Here is a 20,045-nt window from a genome sequence, read left to right on the forward strand (position 1 = left end):
TCTCCAGGGTTTAGGACACAATTAGCTGAGTTATGTCTTTCCCTTTGATTCTGTTAGGTGGGATCAGCAGAGGCACACAAGTTAAAGCCCTCACAAATATTACACAGAGACAGAGAAAAATGTCCTCTGTGAGTTATACTCACTTCCAGCATTCACTCCCTCATGGATTTGCCAGAGCTCAGATTTCTTAATTTTCCAGATACAGTGGAAAATCTGCTATTTCTCTTTATTAGAAAGCTATTGAAGAGGATTTTAGGAAACAAAAGCAACTTTAAGAACAATTCTTTCATTTATGTTGCTAGGCTAAGCCTGCAGAACAGACAGCCAGAACCATGGATTACACACTGCGGAGATTCACACACACACATTTGCAGCCTTGCTGCACATGTGACAATACCACAGGTCACAAATCAGTCCCCACAGCTTCATCTTTGCACACTGCTGTAAAATGCAGAGAGGTGGCCAGTGGTGTTCATACTAGAGCTGATGCTCTCTTTGCTCTGATCCTCCTACACGTTATAGTAGATTTAAGGACTGGACTGAGATATTAGTTAAGGCTTTTGCCTCCTTTATAAGTTGGTGAGGGCAACAAATTGCCTTCTGAGACACCTGCCTCACCAAGAGGCTGGAGAAGGGGCCTCATAGTGGCAAACCTTTGGGAAGTATGTCAGATAAGCACCAAAAGTAGGGTGGAATCTTCAGCACAGAGGTTCAGACAGTCTGCCCTGGCCAGGCAGCTCAAAGCAGCTGTGAACCTGGGAGAGGAAGAAGGCTTCCCAGCAGACCATGCTGAGAGTGAGCAATGCCATTGGCTCTAAATGGCTCTGTCTTGAGAAGAAGGGGAGTTCACAGATCAAGCTCCTCTTGTTACAGTCTGGGATTCTAGTTGCAAATAATGGGATTTAGGAAACAGAGGTGTGATGAGGCAGAACTAAATAGCCTTTGTGAAGCATTATTGAGGAAGAAAGTTGCTGCAAGTAGTCATTAAGTGGGAGATTAACAATGGAAAGCTGCAGTTCCCAGTGCAGTGCCTTCTCTTTCAAGTTTGTGAGGCTGAGGGGGGACTTGCAATGTTCCCTTCTTCCCTTCTGCGGTACACAGGTGGCCTTTTGTCGTGGGTTTCAGAGGGCAGCATGTTTAACACTGCTCAGCAGCACTTCCCTGTAGTTTAACTCAGGAAGTAGGAATGTATAAAACACCCAGGCAAAGCAGCTGAAATCATTTAGGAACAGACAGAAGGTAAATATGTCGTTTACTGTCTGGCCAGGACACAGCCTGACATCTATAGGCTGACAAAAAGTGCTGGGGAAGCTCTAATAACCACAAATGGCTCCTGACTCATTTTCACTCTTCAGCCAGCAGGCTGTTACAGCTACACATGAAGGGGAAGTGAAATTATAGACATGATGTACTGTGATCTATGATCATTACAAGTAAGAACATCAGAAATCCTTGAAAGAGAAAGAAATCCCCTATGGGCCTATTATGCCTGCTCCTTTTGTTTACTTCTTCTTGAATTTCCGATTATTTTCAGCTATGATTACATATCACAGGCTTTTCCAACCTGTGACTGACCTTTTGAGTTAGAAATTGGATAAAGCAAACTGCTGAAAAAGTGTGAGCTAAATATGTAGATTGGGGGAAATAAATACAAAATGTATTATATATATATATACATATATATACATAAAGAAATACATATATATGCATCTCCAAAACTATTCAGCTATGAAAGGTTCTGAGAAATGTGAAGAAAGAAAGCATCTGGATTTTGTTCTGTGCATCCTATCTGGTCTTCTGCACCTCAGCTCTAGGGATACCTCTTAACTATGAAAATGAGGTTGCATTAATTTCACTCTAGGATCAACCAGGGGAAGGACACAGCATATTAGTCGTCAGGGCTCTTTTTTATATTCATCCGCATGCATTAACCTTCATCTTATTTGTTGAGTTAGGCTGCTTTTTGTATATCATGAATAATTTCGTTAAGCATTAAGAATTTACCCACACTGTATCTTTGGGGTTTTTTATTTTTTTAAATATTTACAATTTGTAATGCATAATAAATATGTAACAGGCAGGGTGGCAGGGTATGATTTCTCAGGGTTTACTATTATCTAAGTCTGTCATGTCCTATAACCTTTCTTGGCTTATACAATATTCAGGACTTTAAAGCCGCGTCAGTGCTGTTATCATGGGTCGATGGCAAAAGGACAGCCATCTTGACACTCCCCACTCACTAATCATGTCAATTTTGATTTGATAAGCATATAAATGCTTCTGGATTTATGCAGTATCAGTGGAAATGTGTTAAAAATACTTGTCAGTGTCCTTATTTTGAGGGTTAAAATCAGAAAAACTTAGAGGAAAGAGGATTCTCTGGTTGCATAAGATATCAGATTCCTGTCCCTAAAAAGATGCAATGATGTACAGTTGATTTTAGACAATATTCAGGTATGCCACTTTTACCCATTCGTTTTTTTAAGGAATTTCCCTCAATTCTAGAAGAACAAGGAAAGAACAGCCAGGGATGGTTTATTCACTTTAAACAATGAAAAGGAATTGCAGAACATCAAAATAAGATTTCTGTCTTAGAAGAGTATTCACAATGGAGATATTGAATTCACTGTTCCTTTGCATGGCCACTGCAAGTGGAACCTCATAGTAACAACACACCAAAGGCTACTCTAAGAGCAACAGCAACAAACTTAATCATCTGCCTTGCATGAGAAGGAGAACTAGTTCTGACGAAACTACAGAATTTACATGAAAAAAAGTTGAGTGTATCTGACTTGATCCTGTAGCAAGCACATAAATATTAAAATGTTCATCAAGCATTTAACAAGTTTCTTAATCATGTGTTTTAACAACATGAATAATCTAGCTGAAGTGAATTGTATTGCAAATTAAGTAAGCTTAAATAAAATGCTGAATAAGGATGGAAGCATACTTTATTTTTTCTATCATCTTTGATTTTACATATCAAAACATATTTCACACACAAAAAAAATATAAGTGAAGAATCATTTTCTTTTTCAAAACTGCTAATTTTTATATCTATTCACATTCTGTTGGAAACACATGCAAGAAAAGACTTATGATCTAACGACTTTAAAAAATGCATTATCTTTTTAAAATTATTTTAATTTTATTTCATTTTATCTATTAGATTTGATGGGAAAAAAAAAATCAAGAAAATTATTGGACTCCTAATCAATGGAAATGAAGTATTTGGGAAAATTAAGTGGAAGTGAACTTAAGATGAAGTAGGCACAAAATGGTTGAGTGTGTAACCTTTGAGAAAGAAGAAAGAACTTAAAAGGTGATTAAGACAGACTCCAACAACTCTGGAGTTTACTGGAGAAGATGATGCAGAATACTGATCTGAGAAGGAATGGGGTACAGGAGTACAGTTCTTCCTGAAATAAATGTTTCTGTGTTGTTACCTTGAATTCAAACGAAATTAAAAATGTCAAAATGTATTTTTTCTCTACATGAAAAGTTTTTTGGGAAAAAAAAAAATAAAAGAAAAAGAAAGAAAAAAGAAATGCTGAAATGTTTTATTTTGACATTTTCAATCAAAACAAAATGCTTCCAGATTCTCAGATCAAAATATTTAATTTTGGTGTGTTAAATTAAATGTGAATGTTTCATTTGGAGTCAGTTCAATAGTAAACTGCATCTGGTTACAGTACTGTGGTGCCTTATGGGAACTGGAGATGGAGTGCCAAATGCCCTCAATCCTCCATATAAAGCATGCATCCTTACTGGACTATCCCCTTCATGATGCCTGATAGTAATATGTTTCCCATAATATACTCTAAGTCTAAGCCAAGATCATAGAGCCTCTGTGATATGTTTCTGCCAAGAAATCCAATCTATTTATGAAAAGCCACACACTTCTAATGTAAAGACAATACATGAAAAATGACAGGAAAAGACTCAAATCAATAGGAAAAGTTGCTTTTTTTTTTTTTCTTTTTTCTTCTATTTATTTATTTATTTATTAAGAGGGGCACAATTTTATTTATTTATTTATTTTACAGCAAATAATAAAAAGATCTATTTTTGAAAACTAAAGGCAATTTTAAAGATTGTTGATGACATTGAACCAGTTCTTTTCCTGGATTCACTATAGACCAGCTGATTTCATTTTATTTCAGCTTCTCAGGGTCTCTTCAACCCCTTCTTTCTCTGTTGATCAGACAGACTGCCAGAAGCAAAATGGGAGACAAATGCACCCAAAGCTCCATGATGCATTCACTGAAATGCATACAGAATTCCACAGATAAGGTCTCCAAAGGGATTTAGATACCTAAATTCATGTGAAAACCTGGACTTTAGTCTATTAAAGACTCTTTTAGCATAGATTCGCCACCTCCACTCATTACTTTTTGCCTCAGGACCTGGAGGGAGTGTTGTCATCAATGTGTGCTAACATCTGGCCCTAAGTAATTGACATTAGGGTAAGAAGTGACAAACAAACACAACTAGAGCTTCTCAGAATATTCATTGCAAATAATTTATGCAACTAATTTAGCCCTCCTCCCTTTCTTTTTCTGCTTGAGGAATCTGCAAGGGTAGAATGTGACCTTTATGGATTAGTGTCTTTGCACTTGCTCATTGAGCAGTTTGTGTGAACAATTTTGAGCCTATGGATTTCTTGCAAGCTGCTGGCTATGAATGTCCACTAATCTTGATTTGCTATTTATGCCATATGATTGGTCACCTCTGCCACTTTTTTTTTTTCCCTTTCCCCAGCTTGTTGCCTAATTGGCTGACCCTGGTGTTATAAATAGTAGCAAAAATAGAACAAATGGCAGAGGTTTTGCATCTATTGGGAAAGGAGGAATGAAATAGAAGAAAATAAATTGGTGTACCGATTTTAGAACATTTTAAAAATGTCTCCTTGCACAAGAAAGATCAGTATATTTGCCTAGATACATAGATTTGAGCTCTGTAAAAAGAGCTCTGTTACTTCCCCACCTGACAGAGATAGGCAGCCCTTTAGCAGACTTTGTATCCGATTCTTACCTGTCACATTCCTCCCAAGAAATCACATGTATAGGCAGTGCTGTTGGGAGGCATTTTGTTCCCTTTCATTATGCAGACTATAAGCTCTTTTGGGACTTATCTTCTCTCTTACCATGCACTTGTGCCCCACCTAGCTCAAAAAGGTCCTGACCTCAGCTGAAATTTCTAACTGCTTTAGTGACATAATAAAAATAGGAACAAAAGACAGGCAGGTTCCTCTGCAGTTGTGCTTGTTTGCCACTCACCAATATGCTCTTATCCATAAACAAAAGCTTCTTGCAGTGCTTAAATAAACAAAAATGAACTGAAATTTAATTTATATAAACAAAAATTGATATATTCTGGGAACACCTAGGAGGAATATAATTTCAATGAACTCTTGTTCAAAATTGTGTTTGAACAAATATATTTGAAGAAAAAACTTTTTCATTCTTTGCCCAGTTTTAATGAGGATATGAGCTGGGTAACTCAACACTCTATAAAACCAGTGAAGAATAAGGACTGTCAGCTATTGCCAACACTCCATAGGCCCAGTTGAACCAGTGCTCTACAGGGAAAAGACAAAGGAGCTTATTACCTATCCCCTGAGCTAGCCACTCTTCCCTGGAGAGGCTTTTTGACATCAGGGGCTTAACTGAAACATATGAATTAGAGTGGAAATTGAAGGTATTCAAATATAAATTAATTTATACCCAAGGGTTATTCATGCCAACTAGCAATAAATATACTGCAAGTAAAAAAGGCTAATTTGAATGAATATAAGTGGGCAAAAAGCAATCAAGGGCAAGAAAGAGGCATATGCAAAGTATAAAGCATCAGATAGAAAAGACAGGACTGAAAAGATCACAGCAGAAAAATTAAAGATAATGGGAACCTTGTGAAAATGCAGGGACCATCTTTCCATGTCTGGATGGTAAACTATATTGCTTGAACTACATAATTTTTCTGGGACTTCCAAAGACTTGGAAGGGTCATGTCAAACGTATGAGTAGGGTTTCACCTGAGCCTCTTGTGGACATTTGTCTAAAACACTAAGTCGGTTAAAAAAAAAAAAGACTCCCAGACCTTGTTGCTAGTTATGAAGTGAAGGAGACCAATGAGAAAGGTTTTGTACAGACGAGGCAAAGACAGCTGAAAAGGAGCCACTGGTAAATACTGTCAGTACACTTCATTAGCCCTATAAAAGTCTGGTTGGTGTTCCATTTAACACTTTTTTTTCTTTATATACATGTGTGAAGTGCTCACCTACCACATCACGTTAGTGTGGTCAAGAGAGACCACCATCTTCCCTGTTGTGGAGCTGCTCATTATCGTTTGCTCTTCATAGGCCGTGGGTCCTGGGGCACACAGAAGATTGCTTTCAATGTCAGAAATGTGCAACAGAAGTGTAAGAAATACTCTTTGTCACTTTGCCTGGCTTCAACACAAGGTAACTAATTACTCAGTAATTAGTTACTTGTTTTGATGAGTAGTAAATTTGTATTTACAACACATTAAAAAAAAATGAAGAACAAGAATAGAAAATGGAATTGGGGTTGAGAGACAATGTGGAAAGGAACTGGGGCTAAAATTAAAATTGTTTTGACTTCACTAGGACAAATCATTTATTACCTTGTATGAGATGAAAGGCTGAACAATACTATTTTTCACTCTCCTTTAAAAACAATTGAAAAAATATTTCTATTCATATCTGTTCCTCCTTTAAGAAAGTACAACAACTACTTTTGGGGCCTAAACTACTAGTCTGTGTCTGATTAATTAACGTAGAGGCTTTCCCAATACTCCCCACAGATTTTTTTCCCAGGCTTCGATTAATTTAATTAAGGATTGCCAGCCTTGACTCACCCAAGGGGCACCATGTCTAACGTGAGGAATAAAAGTTTTTTTGAAGAAGTAATGGGAATGGCTGATGGCCCCAAATGCAGAGTAATTTTCCTGTGTTTTAGAAGTGTTTTGGAATAATCTGTACTGGAATCCAAGTGTCCAAGTGTATTCAAGCAGATATGCAATTACAGACAAACACAGAAGGTGGAAAATAGAAAGTAGCAAATGCCTGGATCAGTAGTCTAAACATCATTAATAATTGCTCTACCTCCAATGTAATTTCAATGTATCGAATCCCAGCTTTTTTCATTGTTTCAGGCACTGGCCAGAATTTGATGGTCTCTTCACATAAGGACCTGTTCCAATTCACAGTGAAGAAGGCTTTCTATGTAATGTTAATTTACCTGATACTTCACAGAGTGAATTAGAAGACGTGATTTATTCCTGGCACTGCTGCAGTGATTTTGGTTATGCTATTCCCCCTTTCTGCACTTTTTCCTTTCAACAGGTACCCTACTTCTTGACTCAGATTCTCCCTTCTGATGTCTCTCTGTAAATTGCCACATTGCAATAGGGAACCCTTTTCTTGCTTGAGGAGTGTAGTTATTGACTGCTTCATGACACCCCAGACTTTTCAGCTTTCCAGGAGTACATGCATGGTAGCATTTGGTTCACGGCAACACAACTGATGCTAAAAAGGAGACAAGAAGGGAGCTCCATCTTCTGCTCTGCATAAAGACAATGAAAAAAATAGTCAGATAGGTGATCGAAGGTAACCAATACCTTACCCCTGCTTCCTTCCCACTCCCCCAGAAAAAAAAAAAAAAAAAATCAAAAAAAATCAAAACAGATGTCATTTTTGAAAGTACGAGCCTAGAAATCTGATATCTCCTTTTTTTTCTGGCAGTCCCAGATCACTTGTGTTCTTCAGGGGTTGTTTTTGCATTACCTGGGCCATTTATGACTCTCTGCAAGTCCTCACTGGGATGGTTCCTAGAACCAGTGACACCACCGGCTGAGTTTGACATGCACTGGCTGGCAGGCTCTCCTGGAGAGCTCTCAGGATGCCTGACACATTCTGCTGTGTTTGGCTTTTATTAGTCCTTTAGTTTCATCCTTATTTTCTGCCCCTTTTCTCCCCTTGGTTCCCCCCTCTGTTTTGAGAGAAGCAAACACTGACCTAATGGAAGCAAATTGTTCAAAGTCCATTTGAACACAGCACGTTAATTTTAGGATTGTTAGCTACACTCTTACATACCTGACTATCTGCAGAGGGCTCGAGCTGTGCGGTGAATGAGTCCAGCCACATTTTTATTTAGTTCTCTCACTGCTTTGCTGCCAGGAGGCTCAGGCAGGTGAGGATTCAAGCTGCACTTCCCACCCTAACTGAGCTCTGTCCACATTTCAGTTGGCCTCCTGTATCAGCTTACCTGCACCTGTGTCTTCCTGCTTTTGGAGAACAGTGTGAGTGTAGCCAGCCAAATGCTGGCACTGAGGAGGTCACAAGTTTGTTAGTCTTAATCAATGGAGCTTTAATAAGCATGATTTTCTGTCTTTGCTTTACTTCTGCAACTCAGATCCACAGGGCAGCAGCTCACATGGTGTCTGCACTTTCCTTTAAATACCCTGCCATCTAAGTGGGTTATGTATTTTCCTCTTCCCCTCCAGGACAAGTCAGGGTGAAGAAGATGCTATGAAGACAGATACAATATTCCAACTGTGTGGAGTGAACACTAAGAGAGAAACGACCTATAAAATAATTCCATACCCGTGTTTTTGAGGTTAGGTTCAATCCACCCACTGCCCTCTAATTCCCTATGTGCTTCTCAAGAGTGATTACATATATTTTGCACATTAAAGGGAACAGCTTCCAAAGAGGTTTTCCTCCATTCTTATTCCTTCGTTTTACACTTTTTAAAATCTGAATAAGAGAAGGCTTACTGGCTTCTGCTTTTGTTTTCATCAAGATATTACTGAAATAATTTGGAGAGACACTCTAAAAACATCCCCAGGCATGGCTGGCAAATTCAACAGTGAAAGTAGTTCCATCCAATTCCTTTAGTCTCTGTCGCCATCTTGCATGTTGTGCAAACTCTGTTGAATTCCCTTCTGGCACACACTGTTCCTTTGGACTCCTGACCAACTTTGGATCCATCCCTGTAGCCAGCTTGTTTCAAGAGAGCAGCTGCAGCCCCAAAGGAGAAGCAGAGCAAATGAGAGTACTTGGCCAACTGCAGAAAGTTGGAGCACTGTCTCTTTTCTCCACTAACTTCAGTAACAACAGCAGGGATAAAGAAATGGAAGTGCTCTGCCCTGTCTTCCCCTTCCCTCTCTATTCCCACCCCTCCCCTCATTTATCTGGCAGCTGAAATAGAGGACAAATACGTCATTAAATATTTGTAAATGCTCAGTTATCTGATGGCAGCTGTTTTCTAACTGGATTGGGATGCAGAGCACAGATGCTTGGAGGAGCTACACCATTTTTATTTTTTTTCTTCTCTAAGCATAATCCTCCCTTTCTCTCTTTTGCACTATGAAAGAGAAAAAGATAAAAGACTTTTATGTTACATACTGTTCATTACACAGTAGTTATTTCCTCCCTTAGAGTAGGTAATCATTGCTTTTTGCTTTGGTGAGTGTTAACTAACCAACTGGTCATTACTACCTTCTGTTAACTGCAATTTAGGGAAAGGGGAGGGGTGGAAAATGTTGATGTGACACAGTAGTTCACACTGAATTTCAAGAAACCGAGGCTCTGTCACACAAGTGAGTATAATGAAATTTAAGTAATCAGTCCTATAATTTCTCCTATTAGTTTTAGCTAGACTAGAAAAGGTCAATGCCCTGGCAAGCAATGATTCACAAATAACAGGTGCAGCCGGTTTCTGTTACACCACCATGGGACACTGCTCTGTCACTTTTATTTACTGAATCAATCCACCAATGTCCAGCAGGAGAACAACAGTTAAATGGCCATTAATTGTGGGCTGATGTGCAGATGAAACAAATCTCCAAAGGGACTGTAAACCTTTGTTCTTTAGCCTTCTCCAGCTCATGCAATGGGATTATCAGTAAATCACTCAATGCGTCATTTTTTCATTACAAATTTACCATACTGATCATCCCAAGTGACTTACATCCATATCAGGACATTTAGTTAGTTAGTTAGTTAGTTAGTTATTTTAATTTTCAGGGCAGTTGTTTAGGATTTTCATAGTGAAACAAGCAATTACCACAAAGAAGACTATAACATGCATGTTGTATTTTTGATCGTCTTTTTTAGTGTTTTATCATTTAGGAACTGTGAAAGATTGTTTTAGGAAAGTATGTATGTATGTATGCATATCTAATTGCGAACAGATATACAAACTGTTCTGGATGGATGGAAAGTGGAATAGCTATCAGTAGCAATTAAAAATAATAATGTACATTCTCCCATGTACGAATGTATCCTAGATGGTGCCACATGTGCCCAGGCAGAAAGATCAACTCTCCCTACTATAAGGCATGCAGAAAAACTAAAGCGAGAACTTGCAGATCTTGGGTAAGCATTTTGTTACTTAAAATATACTATTTAATAAAAGGAATTAAAGTAAATTTAAAAAAAAAAAAAAAAAAAACATTTCCTAATGTTTTCTAATATTGTTGTAGGGCTCCCTTGAGAAGGAGTTCAAACAAGGGCAGGAAGCAGAAAGACAAAGAAGCTGTTAGGGTGACCTGTGGCAGTAGGTATGGGTAAAAGATGGAGTATGTAAGAAATGGTATGCCAGAAATACTGGGAAAACATAATCATCCTGGCAGTTGAGAGTGTTAACAGTCTCACTGCCTTCAGATAATATGTTTTAAACTTTGAGGCAACCTTTTATTTCCAGAAACTGAGTTTTGTCTTTTATTTGCTTTGACTTGTTTGATTTAATTCATACTGTGATTCTTGACATGTAGTTCTAAGGATGTTATTCAGTCTTCAGAAATAGGAATGGCTGAAATATTGGATGTTGGTGTAATGGTAATTCAAATGCCTTCTAGAAATATCCGCAAAGCACAGGCCTCTTGCTTTCTCTGTGTATCCTAGTCAAATTAATGAGTTTATAAGATGACCACAGTCTTACAGAGTTTTAGGTTTGACGCTTGAAAATAGACTGCAGTGCATTGCATGGACAGTGTGACATTACTCCAAAATAGAAACTGAGAGGTGGTGAGCAGATATGATCCCCCCACTTGATTCCTGGGCTAGAACAGAAAGTAAGAAAGAAATGGGAACTGTAGTACATGGGACCTTAGGGGCTTTATTTAATTACCCTTATTGAGACAGTTACATTTGCAAAACAAGAAGAGGTGCCTATCTGAGTGTGGCAGGCACCACTGACAAAGACAATACATCAAAGCAGAAAGAGCAACCCCGTAACATACTATATTTCTAGGTAACCACACAGCTGAAACAATCAGCTAAATTCCCCATCTCCCTTACCTAGTGTATCATCCCTAATGATGCTTGTTTCTTCAGCAATCTTTCCAAAGAGAAGCATTTTGAACTAGGCCCACATCCAAAGCTCAATGTAATCAAGAAAACTAGCACCAGTATATTAACCTAAGACTAATATGTATACGAAGGCACTTTCTCTTTCCTATCCTTTCCTCCATTTGTGCATCCAAAGCCCTGTGGAAAGAGCTTTTGTTGTGTTTGTTCATTGTAAGCACTACCACTGTTTTTCTGGAAACTTTACTTGTTTTTATATATGATCTATATTTTTCACAAATTTATATCGTATTCTAAAGCACTCAGTGTTTAATTTAATACAAATTCTGTGCAATTCAAATAATTTAGTATGTCTCATTTTATCTCATTCTTATGTAGTAATCTATCAAATTCTGTGATATCTTCAAATATACTTTCTAGTCTTCAATTTGGAGGTTGGTAAAACAATATTTTTTTAACTTGACACTTTTTGTCCTGCCTTGGATTTAGAAAGCTACTTCTGGAAAAGCTTACCAGCTCAGAGAAAGCTCTGATATTTTTTTCCTCTTCTTTGCAGCTTGTCAGATGAACTTTTGCAGATGCTCTCTAAAGTCATCCTTCTGAGGTACTCCAGATTTTTCATGAAAATGTGAATCTATGGAGAGTTCAAGTACACAGAACACATGTACACAGGAGAGTTAAGAATCTGATTTAGAAACAAAATTCTCCTACTAATTCCAGTGTTTTAAAACAGATAGTTAATGAAATTGATTAAATTGTTACCATTTGTTTTTCTAGGCATGCTACAAACTTTGGAATAAGGTTGAAAGGCATCTTATGCTTACTTATAAACATAAACCTTACTTATAAACCTTAATTATAAACATAAAGGTCTATATATAGACTGTTTATTAAAAAGGGGAAAGCAAGTCCTAAACCATGTTCTGAATTTAAAATGTATGACATTAAGAGTTCTTCCTATATCAAAACTCCTTATGAATCAAACTCAAACACAAATATACTGTCAGTCTCCAGCAATGACAAAGTCCAAAAGTAAAATCGGCTTCAGTATACCAAAATATGTCAGGCACTCATGATTTTCATATGAGAAAAAAAAAAGTGAAAACAGTCAAAATAAAATAAATATTGATATTTACAGTTTTAATTGAGATAATTTCATATTGATAATGTTGAAGCAATACATTTACAAAATATTAAATACCCAGTAAAAAATTTATGTAGCCTACAATCAAAATAGACTTTTAATGTGCATTAAGAACAAATGACTCAGAACCAGAAGATAATGCTTTTATTCTGCCAAAATGAAACATACCTATATAACTAAAACAAGAATGTTGAGAATAATTTTAAAATTATCTTTTAGAAAAACATCATAAAAACAAACAAACAAACAAAAAGTTTTCCAGATATCATATTGGTTTAAATAAAGACACATTTTCTTTTAACTAAATGTATGTAGCACCACTGCAGAGATCTTTATCAGACCTATTCATACTGTGATCTCTTTCTTGTCTGAGAAATGGATTCTTCAATTGCATGATTCATCTCATCTTAAAGTGGCCATCTAAACTATGTCAGAGAAATCATGCCTCAAATATGTCTTTTAATCTTCATGGATTATAAATAGAGCCTTAAGTGACTTGCTCAGAAAACAGTAAACATCTACTTACATAAACATCTAGTTACATAAAACCCTTGAATGCTACTGAATTTAATAATAATTTCCCAACCACCAGATCTTCCAATATAATGCCTGGAGTTCCCAGTGGAGGTTGAACTTCCCAAAAAGAAGCTATTAAATAATTATAAAACTGTAGAAATATTATCTGAGAGGTATCTTCAGAGGACCTCCATTGAACCTGCTGTTCACAGTGGAATTGTTGCTATTGCTAGAACATCCAACTTCTTTCATCCATCTAGATATATTCTAGATGAACCCTGAAACCCTCCAAGAATGGAGAGCACACAGCCTCATTTGGTAACCTGCCCCAGTGCTCTTCTACCCTTCTGACAATGGACATTTTACAAATGCCCAGTATAACCAGTTTTCCAGGAAAATGAAAAGTTCTTGTACGATTATCTCTTAATTTCTACCATAGAAAATAATTTGCCTTTGTCATCTTTGAAACTCACCTTCAGATGCTGTAGCTGCTAATGTTTTGCCCCCATTCAAACCCCACAGAGTAGTTTTCTACTAATATGCAGACATACAGATCTGAAGACCTAATTCTGCATTTCAAGAAGTTTCACAGCTAGCAGACTCATTGCATTCTATTCTTTCACTCCCTCATCATTTTTGTGTTTTCTTTTTCTAAGTACATTTGATTTCTCTGCTTAAATATGAGGCATCCAATTATCCTTGTTTTGTCTCTTACCTAGTATTTCCATGACCAGCAGACACTATTTGATACAAGTGGCATTAGCTCAGCAGGTGAACATAAGAATATGTTTCTTGGGTCTGTAATAAATTTTCCAGGTAATCTTAGAAAAATCACTTGCACTCCCTTTGACTCTTATCTCCTATGAAAGAATAGTCAGGTTGACTTGCCACATAAAATGTAAGGTCAAACGCAGTGATGACTCTGGGTCTGTATAGGTAAAATTTCTGGTTAACTGTTAATTGGTTGCTTTCTTGGTTTTAATTACATAGATGGACCCATTAAAACAATAACAACTAATAACAACAAAACAACAACAAAAACACACCTTTAGAAATCACTCTTCTGATCAAACATGTCTTTATATTTCACAGAGTTAGCAAGTACTTAAAAATAGAAAGGGGCAATGATGATTAGTTATAATTTTTTACTTCACTGCTATTTTCTACTTTTCAATGGCTGTATGTAGTGCTTTGCTGAGACACAAGAAATCCAGACCCTTACTGTCTGGCAGTTCCCTTCTGAATTGAACAGATAACATGACAAATAATTACTTTCTAACAACAACTTTTTCTCCTGGGCACCTCTTTGTATTTTTCAGTATTGGCACCCATTAAGAAGTGAGGCATAGATGTCCTTTAAAACTTGGATTACATAAAACAGCTAAGACAGGTTTGGAAGGATTCTCTGCTCTTGGAAATTCTTGTGTCATTGTCACACACGCTACATGAAACATCCATCAACTTCACATCAAAAATAATATTCTCCTTTTTTCAAAAGCTGGTTCTAAGGGTTTTCAGCATGTGTCCCAGAAGACTAATGATGAGTGTGGTGGTTTGATTGATAGAAACTAGCTTTTGTTTTGAAATCATACATGACCAGCCACAGAGGCACACACAAAAAAATCCACCATTGTTTAAGCACTGAGGCATAGGCAGAAAAGACAAGATTTTATTTTCAAAAGGATATAAGATACAAAAGGGGTGAGAGAAAACAGGGGCACTCAGTACAGCAGGGGTGGTCATACTTTGCCCAAATACTTTGAGGACCGTATTGGTAAGTTGCCAAGAGCCGAAGGGCTGCATTGAATTTGCATTAAATGGAGCAGATGGCATCAGCTGCCCTCAACTTTAATGTTGAAATGTGGCCTACAGAGCAAATCTGTACAAAACTTTTCTAATTAAATCTGAAACAACATGCCTCATCTATTCCCCAGTAGCACAGCCTTTCTAGTGGCATTTCTGCAATTCTGCCTCTAGCCCCAGCCAAGAGAGACAATGGCAGAAGCGCAGAGAAATGAAAAATAAGAACATGCACAGACATAGTTTTATCCAAAATGATTTGTTGAGGCACCAGATGACAATAAGTGGACTAGAATTAATCTCCATCTTTCTTTCCAATATAGCATTCTTTGTAACAAAAAAGCATTAGTGTATTTATTAAATGTGAACTTCAGGACAAACTTGGCAGTGAAGCCTGCTCAGAGGTAAAATGAGAGAGAACTGTGTTTCAAATCAGCTCTAATATAGAGTAAGTAAACTCAGACAATACACTTAAGGTTAACAGTTTCAAATTTCCCTGTCTTACCATATATAAAATGAAATAATCTGGAATAGTCAATAAACCGTGCTTTAGCTGTATTCATGCACTTCATTGACAGACTGCATGAACATTTCCCACAAGAATTAAACAGATGACACCATAAATAATTCCATTATACTAACAATTTCTGACAACAGCTGTTAATCCACTCTCCACAGTGGAATTCAATAGCAGGTAATAGTGCTTAGCAGTTATGAAACCTTCCCACTTTTATTTCCTAGGATCAACTTTTCAAAATGCTTGCTTTTCACATTTAATTTCCAAGTGCTTCAGTTAAATATATACTTTCCCTACCCTTGCTTCTCATAAGAAATGAGACAAAATTATGTATCCACATTAAGTATTATTATTAATAATAATTACTAGACACATATGAAATAATCATTTACTTAATAGTCGTGGCAGACTTCTGCATCTGCTGAGATTATGTGTAAACATATATTTGAAAAATAAATTGAGGTGAAATGAATAACTAAGCAAAAGAAATAACTATTTTCATTCAATGACTTGCTGCAAGAACATTTGAGCCAAATTTTCCCTTGGTAGACTTTCACCAGCATCATAAATAAGACCATTTTTTGTTTCCTTTATGAAATAGACAAGGAGAATATGTGTCTTTTTTATTTTACAAATAAGTGCATGAATTTACTGGTCAATAAGGTAATTGAGTGAGGAAAGAAGAAAAAAGGCTGTGTATAAGTAAAATTGATTTTTCACGCATAGATCCCTGAAAGAATATTAACTATTTGTGCACTGCACTTTATTTCTTTCTGAAGTTTTTCTAATCTAATGCATAGTAACATGATACAGTTGGTAAAAAGTAAAAATAAATTAAAATTAAAAAAAAAAAAAGTGCAAGATAATACAAAAATGGCACAGAAATAAGAGAAGGAGATGGACATAAAAAGACATCCAGTTCCTTCTACCTAGATAACTGCAGGTAGATTCCATGTTAGAGTTAGAACATGACAGAAGAAAAGAGTTGGAAAGCTTTTCAGCTTTCTCATTTCATCTGGAGGAAAAAGTCTCGTGATCTCTGATACGCATATAGTATTGTACTGATTTAATTACTCAGGAGGAACATGGGAGATTCTTAGTATAGACTTTCACCTTTCTTATGGGGGAAATAAAGTCATACCCGTAGAAAAGTGGCAGGTGTAAAAAAAACACTGCTATTTCATATAATGAAACACTCTACTAATGTTTTAGTTTAGTATCAAATCCATTGCAATTAACACATAGTTTTATGGTAAGATTGATATTTGGAGTAGATTTGTCTACTAATAATTATCACTTTTTTTTTTTTTTTAATAATATGACCATACTGTTCAGTGCATTGTTTTATTTAATTTTTCTATTTAGAAAATCCTGGTTGCATTTCAGTATTTCCTAGGTTCTATTGTTTGCTCTTGAGTGAAAATTGCTTATTTTGTTTTGAGTTTCCCTTAGGGGAGAAAAACAAAGTGAAGTTAAAAGTCTTGTGAGTTCTAGGAATGTGTCCTAAGAGCCAAACAGTAATGGGTAAAATTCAGGCTCAAATCATTGGGGAATAATTTGTTAGCAGCAGGATCTGGAAAGCAAGTGTGCAAACAGTTACAGAGATTAGTTTTTAGAACAAATTTTAGAGAATGGGCTTTAAAGATAAGTTTAAAGGCACAAGGTGGGAGACAGAAAGAAAGTGATGTGGGCACAGAGTAAGATCAGGGATTTAGAGAAGAGATTTAGCACTGTGTGCATAGCATGTTACCATTAAACATGAGAAGCATTTGAAGGAAAAATAACAGTCATTTTGGGTGTCAGACATTGATAGCAAACACAAGGCAAACCTTGGAAAGGGACAAAGAACAATTGCTTGTGAATTTTATGACATTTCTTTTTTGTACAAAAAGAGGTCTTTTGAACTAGAGAACCTAGTTTTATTTAATACATATATAGTTTTCTAATTGTTCAGAAGAAAATTTCAAAATTTTCAAAGTGAAAAATGTCTACATTTTTGTTTCCAAATTAGCTTTCATTTTAAAGTATACAAGCACTTTTTTTGAAAAAGTAAAAGGTACAAAAGAATTTGAAGAGGTCAAACATTTTATTAGTCTTCTTTATTTCTCCTTTAACACAATAAAGTATATATCTATCGCCAATTATGCTAGGAGGTGCTGAGCACCACTCACTGGTTTCAGTTGGAAGATGACTGGGCTGAATCCTTCCAATACCCATCCCAAGCATCCCAATCTACAAAACTATTTTGTATGTTCCCTGTGTTCTGAGTTCTGAATCCTTCTGTCTAGCCATAGATTCCTCAGTAAATCATGTAAACTAACAGGAATTATAATTCCTGTTAATCTTGAACATGACTATAGAAAGCAAGAAGAATCACAAAAATAGGATTATTTCTGGAATGATCTGTATCACACTTAATATTTCTTTCCCTCCACTGACAGTAGTGGAAACCTAAAGAAACTTTGCTACATTGTCATTATGAAGTTAACTGAGATATCTCCTGTTATAGCTCTGATCTCTTTGGGAAATTTGACCATCACTCTTACAAACTGAAGTAATAACCGTTGGGAACTTCAGGAATTTTGACCCACTTTTAGATGACAAACTGAGAGCAGATTTTTTCTTCAAAGTCCGGTCCACTAAGCACTCAACAGTGAATGCATTTGAAAGGTCTTCCTCTCTGGGGTATGAAATACTGAAGAGCTGAATGACTTCAAAATCCATTTATGATTTTATGAACCATTCTGAAGATTGTTAGTAACATTGGGAAATCCTGCATTTAGCCAGATAGGAGCTGAAGTTTCTCAGGCCAGCTGGAGTTAGCTCTACACACTGTTAGTAATACTTTATGTTATGAATATTCAGTTGATTGCAGGTGAAAAAATGAAGTTACTGGAGGCTTGGGTATCCCAGTGCAACTCTCAGCACGTGGTCAATGCATATCAGCAGTGACCAGGGTCAGTTTTTATTATTATTATTACCAAAATAAAAAAATAAAAAACAATTTTAAAAAATGCAGTACTAGTTATGTATCTCATTTCATACAGGAGTATTAATGACTGGTATTTACAGATCCAGATCAATGGCCAGGGAATGTGAAATACTTTCTACATTTGTGCTATTATTGCTGTGTGGTTTTTTTTTTTGTTGTTTGTTTGTTTTTAAATATTATTATTTTTTATTTTATTTTTATTTTTAATTAGTATAAAAACCAGTAAACATCAATATTTTACCAGAAAGAAAAGAAACCATCAGCAAAGCATGTGTTTCCAGTGCAAGATATAGAAACTAAAATACTGTGTAGTGCTGAAAAGGAACATAAAGCATCTGTGACAAAGATTTAACAGTCCAGGTACCATTGTTGGACAATGATATACTGGCTCTCACACTGATTGGTTATTTACATATCATTGTTCCCTGTTCTATACCTTTTATTGCTGAGACAATTTTTCAATTGCATGCAGAAAATATTTGGCTTGCTTGCTTTGTTTTATGAAAACAATCTTTTAGTATCTTTCTTTATCTTTACTTATGAGTCAATGAATGATTTATATATGAACTTTCAGAGGCTCTGTGTTGTTCATGGCATATAGCAACCAAAACTAATACAGAAGTCTTCACCATAAAATATTTGTCAGGAATCTTGCAGGAACCTTTTGGTCTCTTTTGGTGAATCCAGACCATAGTTGCATCTACAAAGAAAAAAAAAAAAAAAAAAAAAAAAAAAAAAAAAAAACACAAGGACCTCACTAAGCCAAGTCCTGTGTTCCAAGTGCAGTTCTGTGGCATAAGATAAGTCATTCTAGGGGGATAAGATAGCAACTGACTTCCAAAACCTGGCCTTTATTTGAGTGGTCATCTTTTTTTGAAACATTCACAATACCTACAAACTAAAATCTGGTGAAGTCATACAAGTGTGTATGTACTTAATTCCCGGTGGCAGTGAGCTCTTAAATTCTCAGAATTTCTCAACATCTATACATTGAGATTGGATGTCTGACAATGTGTAGGGTGGAACCCTCCAAAGGAATTATGATTTAGAAGCACATATCCCCAAGAAAAAATTGTGTCTGTTGCAACATTTAAATCTTAGGATGTTTAAGTATTTCATTCCTAGTTGTTAATCTCTTTATCTTGATTTATGGTTCCTGGCACTTAACTCTGTCCTTCTAAAATTTTTCTGCCTCACCTTAAGTAACGAGGCAGACCACCTCAATGTTCATTCAATGGAGAGAAATCAGCACGTCCAGAAGACAATTAATCCTATCCTACTTTAACATGACTTATGTCACTCTGAAGATATTACACTTCGTCTTCAGAGGACGCTTACATTACTCTCTAAATAAAATAAAACCAAACTTACAACTCTTATATGGATAAATTAAAGTGAGATGAAATCTGCACTCCATTCTTGCTAAATACAGATTAGTTTTTTAACCTTATTATGAAACTCTCAAAGCTTCAGCCTAAAAGAGAAATTATATATTTAATAAATAAAACACTATTATTACTATTTCTCAAGCTAGTTAAGGGCTGAATTTCCAGCAGATTAACAGACTTTGTAAAGCACAGGTGCTTAGGTAATTTTGATAAATGGCAAAAATTCTCTGTGTTCAATGGCCCTAAAAAGACATACGTCTACCTGGATGACCTAGTGGTGGTGAAGTTACGAATCATTTCAATGTCTTCAACAGTGTAAAATGTCTAGTTGCTTGTGAGAGGTAAGCACAAAC

Source organism: Anas acuta, chromosome Z (genome assembly GCF_963932015.1).
Source record: "Anas acuta chromosome Z, bAnaAcu1.1, whole genome shotgun sequence".
Taxonomy (NCBI): domain Eukaryota; kingdom Metazoa; phylum Chordata; class Aves; order Anseriformes; family Anatidae; genus Anas; species Anas acuta.